We start from the raw sequence: 6,811 nt of genomic DNA on the forward strand, positions 1-6,811 counted from the left end.
TCTGAGAAGTTGTATTTGGATACATAAAGTAGTGGAGAATAACTAGGAAGTTGAATAAATCTCATAGGAATTAGGATGAAGAAGTTATCTCACTTTGAAATTAGGTGATCTCAGTTTTCCTGTGTGGGAATATAACAACTTCTTCGTTATTCTAATCAAACCAGGATGAATCGCGATGTGAGAAGCTGTATTTGGATACATAAAAGTAGTGAAGAATTATCCCACTTTCAAATCAGATGATCCCAATTTTCCTGTTTGGGAATATGACAAGTTCTCTATCATTATAATCAAACCAGGATGAATCGCGATCTGAAAATCTGTATTTGGATACATAAAAGTAGTGAAGAATTATCCCACTTTCAAATCAGATGATCCCAATTTTCCTGTTTGGGAATATGACAAGTTCTCTATCATTATAATCAAACCAGGATGAATCGCGATCTGAAAATCTGTATTTGGATACATAAAAGTAGTGAAGAATTATCCCACTTTCAAATCAGATGATCCCAATTTTCCTGTTTGGGAATATGACAAGTTCTCTATCATTATAATCAAACCAGGATGAATCGCGATCTGAAAATCTGTATTTGGATACATAAAAGTAGTGAAGAATCACCAGGAATTTGAATAAATCTCATAGGAGTTAGGATGAAAAAGTTATCCCACTTTCAAATCAGTTGATCCCAGTTTTCCTTTTTGGAAATATGACGACTTCTTTGTCATTCTAATCAAATAGGATGAATTGCGATTTAAGAAGCTATATTTCGATACGTAATGTAGTGGAGAATAGCCAGAAAGTTGGATAAATCTCATAGGAATTAGGATGAAGAAGTTATCTCACTTTTAAATAAGGCTATCCCACTTTTCCTAATTGGGAATATGGCAACTTCTTCGTCATTCTAATCAAACTAGGATAAATCACGATTTGAAATGCTGTCATTGGATACATAAAGTAGTGGAGAATCACCAGGAAGTTGAATAAATCTCATAGGAATTAGAATGAAGAAGTTATCCCACTTTCAAATCAGGTGATCCTAGTTTTCCTGTTTAGAATATGACAACTTCTTTGTCATTCTAATCAAACCAGGATGAATCGCGATGTGAAAAGCTATATTTGGATCCATAAAGTAGTGGAGAATCACTAGGAAGTTGAATAAATCTCATAGGAATTAGAATGAAGAAGTTATCCCACTTTTAAATCAGGTGATCACATTTTTCCTAATTGGGAATCCATAAAGTAGTGGAGAATCACCAAGAAGTTGATTAAATTTCATAGGAGTTAGGATGAAGAAGTTATCCCACTTTCAAATCAGGTGATTCCAGTTTCCCAGTTTGGGAATATGACAATTTCTTTGTCATTCTAATTAAGCCAGGATGAATCGCGATCTGAGAAGCTATATTTGGATACGTAAATTAGTGGAGAATTACCATGAAGTTGAATAAATCTCATAGGAGTTAGGATGAAGAAGTTATTCCACTTTCAAATAAGGTGATCTCAGTTTTACTGTTTGGGAATATGACTACTTTTTTGTCATTCTAATAAAACCAGGGTAAATCACGATGTGAGAAGCGGTACTTGGATCCATAAAGTAGTGGAGAATCACCAGGAAGTTCAATAATTCTAATAGGAGTTATGATGAAGAATTATCCCACTTTCAAATCAGTTGATTCCAGTTTTCCTATTTGGGAATATGACAACTTCTTTGTCATTCTAATCAAACCAGGATGAATCGCGATTTGAGAAGCTGTATTTTGATACATATCGTAGTGGAGAATAGCCAGGAAGTTGAATAAATCTTATAGGAATTAGGATGAAGAAGTTACCCAAATTTTAAACCAGGATGAATCGCATTGTGAAATGCTGTCTTTGGATACGTAAAGTAGTGGAGAATCACTAGGAAGTTGAATAAATCTCATAGGAGTTAGGGTGAAGAAGTTATCTCACTTTCAAATTAGGTGATCCTAGTTTTCCTATTTAGGAATATGACAACTTCTTTGTCATTCTAATCAAACCAGGATGAATGGCGGTGTGAGAAGCTGTCTTTGGATCTATAAAGTAGTGGGGAATCACTATGAAGTTGAATAATTCTCATAGGAGTTAGGACGAAGAAGTTATCCCACTTTCAAATGAAGTGATCCTAGTTTTCTTGTTTGGGAATATGACAACTTTCTCTGTCATTATAATTAAACCAGGATGAATCGCGAAGTGAGAAGCTGTATTTTGATACATAAAGTAGTGGAGAATTGCCTGGAAGTTGAATAAATCTAATAGGAGTTAGGATGAAGAAGTTATCCCACTTTCAAATCAGGTGATCCTAGTTTTCCAGTTTGGGAATATGACAACTTCTTTGTCCTTCTAATCAAACCAGGGTGAATCACGATTTGAGAAGCTGTATTTAGATACATAAAGTAGTGGAGAATCACTAGGAAGTTGAATAAATCTCATAGGAGTTAAGATGAAGAAGTTATCCCACTTTCAAATCAGGTGATCCCAGTTTTCCTGTTTGGGAATATGACAACTTCTTGTCAGTCTAATCAAACCACGATGAATCGCAATCTGAGAAGCTGTATTTGGATTCTTAAAGTAGTGGAGAATCACCTGGATGCTGAATAAATCTCATAGGAGTTAGGATAAAGAAGTTATCCCACTTTCAAATCATTTGATCCCAGTTTTCCTATTTGGAAATATGACAACTTCTACGTCATTTTAATCAAACCAGAATGAATCGCGATGTGAGAAGCTGTATTTGGATCCATATGGTAGTGAAGAATCACCATGAAGTTTAATAAATCTCATAGGAGTTAGGATAAAGAAGTTATCCCACTTTCAAATCAAGTGATCACAATTTTCCTGTTTGGGAATATGACAACTTCTTTGTCATTCTAATCAAACTAGTATGAATCGCGATCTGAGAAGCTGTATTTGGATTCTTAAAGTAGCGGAGAATTACCAAAAAGTTGAATAAATCTCATAGGAGTTAAGATGAAGAAGTTATCCCACTTTCAAATCAGGTAATCCCAGTTTCCCAATTTGGGAATATGACAACTTCTTCGTCATTCTAATCAAACCAGGATGAATTGCGATGTGAAACGCTGTCTTTGGATACATAAAATAGTGGAGAATCAACATGAAGTTGAATAAATCTTATAGGAGTTAGGATGAAGAAGTTATCCCACTTTCAAATCAGGTGATCCCAGTTTTCCAGTTTGGGAATATGACTACTTCTTTGTCATTCTAATTAAGGATGAATCACGATGTGAGAAGCAGTATTTGGATCCACAAAGTAGTGAAGAATCACCAGGAAGTTGAATAAATTTCATAGGAGTTAGGATAAAGTTATCCCACTTTCAAATCAGGTGATCCCAGTTTTCCTGTTTGGGAATATGAAAACTTCTTTGTCATTCTAATCAAACCAGGATGAATCGCGATGTGAAATGCTGTCTTTGGATTCATAAAATAGTGGAGAATCAACTTGAAGTTGAATAAATCTCATAGGAGTTAGGATGAAGAAGTTATCCCACATTCAAATCAGGTGATCCCAGTTTTCCTGTTTGGGAATATGACAACTTCTTTCTCATTCTAATCAAACCAGGATGAATCGCGATGTGAGAAGCTGTATTTGGATCCATAAAGTAGTGAAAAATCACCTTGAAGTTGAATAAATCTCATAGGAGTTAGGATGAAGAAGTTATCCCACTTTCAAATCAGGCGATCCCAGTTTTCCTGTTTGGGAATATGACAACTTCTTTTTCATTCTAATCAAACCACGATGAATCGCGATCTGAGAAGCTGTATTTGGATTCTTAAAGTAGCGAAGAATTACCAGGAAGTTGAATAAATCTCATAGGAGTTAGGATGAAGAAGCTATCCCACTTTCAAATCAGATGATCCCAGTTTTCCTGTTTGGGAATATGTCAACTTCTTTGTCATTCTAATCAAACCAGGAAGAATCGTGATGTAAGAAGCTTGATTTTGATACATAAAGTAGTGGAGAATCATTAGGAAGTGGAATAAATCTCATAGGAGTTAGGATGAAGAAATTATACCACTTTCAAATCAGGTGATCCCAATTTTCCTGTTTGGAAATATGACTACTTCTTTGTCATTCTAATTAAACCAAGATGAATCACGATGTGAGAAGCGGTATTTGGATCCATAAAGTACTGGAGAATCACCAGGAAGTTGAATAAATCTCATAGGAGTTAAGATGAAGAAGTTATCCCACTTTCAAATCAGGTGATCCCAGTTTTCCTGTTTGGGAATATGACAACTTCTTTGTCATTCTAATCAAACCATGATGAATCGCAATCTGAGAAGCTGTTTTTGGATTTTTAAAGTAGTGGAGAATCACCAGGAAGTTGAATAAACCTCATAGGAGTTAGGATGAATAAGTTATCCCACTTTCAAATCAGTTGATCCCAGTTTTCCTATTTGGAAATATGACAACTTCTACGTCATTCTAATCAAACCAGGATGAATTGCGATGTGAGAAGCTCTATTTTGATACATAAAGTAGTGGAGAATATCCCGAAAGTTGAATAAATCTCATAGGAGTTGGGATAACGAAGTTATCTCACTTTCAAATAAGGTGATCCCAAGTTTCCTGTGTGGGAATATGACAACTTCCTTGTCATTCTAATCAAACCAGGATGAATCGCGATGTGAAAAGCTGTATTTGGTTTCTTAAAGTAGTGGAGAATTACCAGGAAGTTGAATAAATCTTAGAGGAGTTAGGATGAAGAAGTTATTCCACTTTGAAGTCAGGTGATCCCAGTTTTGCTGTTTGGGAATATAACAACTTCTTCGTTATTCTAGTCAAACCAGGATGAATCGCGATGTGAGAAGCTGTATTAGGATACATAAGGTAGTGGAGATTCAACAGGACGTTGAATAAATCTCATAGGAGTTATGATGAAGAATTATCCCACTTTCAAATCAGGTGATCCCAGTTTTCCTGTTTGGGAATATGACAACTTCTTTGTCCTTCTAATCAAACCAGGATGAATCGCGATGTGAGAAGCTGTATTAGGATACATAAGGTAGTGGAGATTCAACAGGACGTTGAATAAATCTCATAGGAGTTAGGATAAAGAAGTTATCCCACTTTCAAATCAGATGATCCTAGTTTTCCTATTTGGGAATATGACAACTTCTTTGTCCTTCTAATCAAACCAGGATGAATCACGATTTGAGAAGCTGTATTTAGATACATAAAGTAGAGGAGAATCACTAGGAAGTTGAATAAATCACATAGGAGTAATAATGAAGAAGTTATCCCACTTTCAAATCAAGTGATTCCAGTTTTCCTGTTTGGGAATATGACAACTTCTTTGTCATTTTAATCAAACCAGGATGAATCGCGATGCGAGAAACTGTACATGGAGCTATAAAGTAGTGAAGAATCACCAGGAGGTTGAATAAATCTCATAGGAGTTAGGATGAATAAGTTATTCCACTTTCAAATCAGGTGATCCCTGTTTTCCTGTTTGGGAATATGACAACTTCTTTGTCATTCTAATCAAACCAGGATGAATCGCGAACTGAGAAGCTGTATTTGGATTCTTAAAGTAGCGGAGAATTACCAGGAAGTTGAATAAATCTCATAGGAGTTAGGATGAAGAAGTTATCCCACTTTCAAATCAGGTTATCCCAGTTTTCCTGTTTGGTAATATGACAACTTCTTTGTTATTCTAATCAAACCAGGATGAATCACAATGTGAGAAGCTGTATTTGGATCCATAAAGTAGTGAAGAATCACCAGGAGGTTGAATAAATCTCATAAGAGTTAGGATGAAGAAGTTATTCCACTTTCAAATCAGGTGATCCCAGTTTTACTGTTTGGGAATACGACAACTTCTTCGTCATTCTAATCAAACCAGGGCGAATCGAGATGTGAAATGCTGTCTTTGGATACGTAGAGTAGTGGAGAATCACCAGGAAGTTGAATAAATCTCATAGGAGTTAGGATGAAGAAGTTATCCCACTTTCAAATTATGTGATCCTAGTTTTCCTGTTTGGGAATATGACTACTTCATTGTCATTCTAATTAAACCAGGTTGAATCACGATGTGAGAAGCGGTATTTTGATCCATAAAGTAGTGGAGAATCACCAGGAAGTTGAATAAATCTCATAGGAGTTAGGATGAAGAAGTTATCCCACTTTCAAATCAGGTGATCCCAGTTTTCCTGTTTGGGAATATGACAACTTCTTTGTCATTCTAATCAAACCCGGATGAATGGCGATGTGAGAAGCTGTTTTTGGATTCTTAAAGTATCGGAGAATTACCAGGAAGTTGAATAAATCTCATAGGAGTTAGGATGAAGAAGTTATCCCACTTTCAAATCAGGTGATCCCAGTTTTGCTGTTTGGGAATATGACTACTTCTTTGTCATTCTAATTAAACCAGGATGAATCACGATGTGAGAAGCGGTATTTGGATCCATAAAGTAGTGGAGAATCACCTGGAAGTTGAATAAATCTCATAGGAGTTAGGATGAAGAAGTTATCCCACTTTCAAATCAGGTGATCCCAGTTTTCCTGTTTGGGAATATGACAACTTCTTTGTCATTCTAATCAAACCACGATGAATCGCAATATGAGAAGCTGTATTTGGATTCTTAAAGTAGTGGAGAATCACCTGGAAGTTGAATAAATCTCATAGGAGTTAGGATAAAGAAGATATCCCACTTTCAAATCAGTGATCCCAGTTTTCCTATTTGGAAATATGACAACTTCTACGTCATTCTAATCAAATCAGAATGAATCGCGACGTGAGAAACTGTATTTTGATACATAATGTAGTGGAGAAT

The sequence above is a fragment of the Brassica oleracea genome, chromosome C2 (assembly GCF_000695525.1).
Source record: "Brassica oleracea var. oleracea cultivar TO1000 chromosome C2, BOL, whole genome shotgun sequence".
Lineage (NCBI taxonomy): Eukaryota > Viridiplantae > Streptophyta > Magnoliopsida > Brassicales > Brassicaceae > Brassica > Brassica oleracea.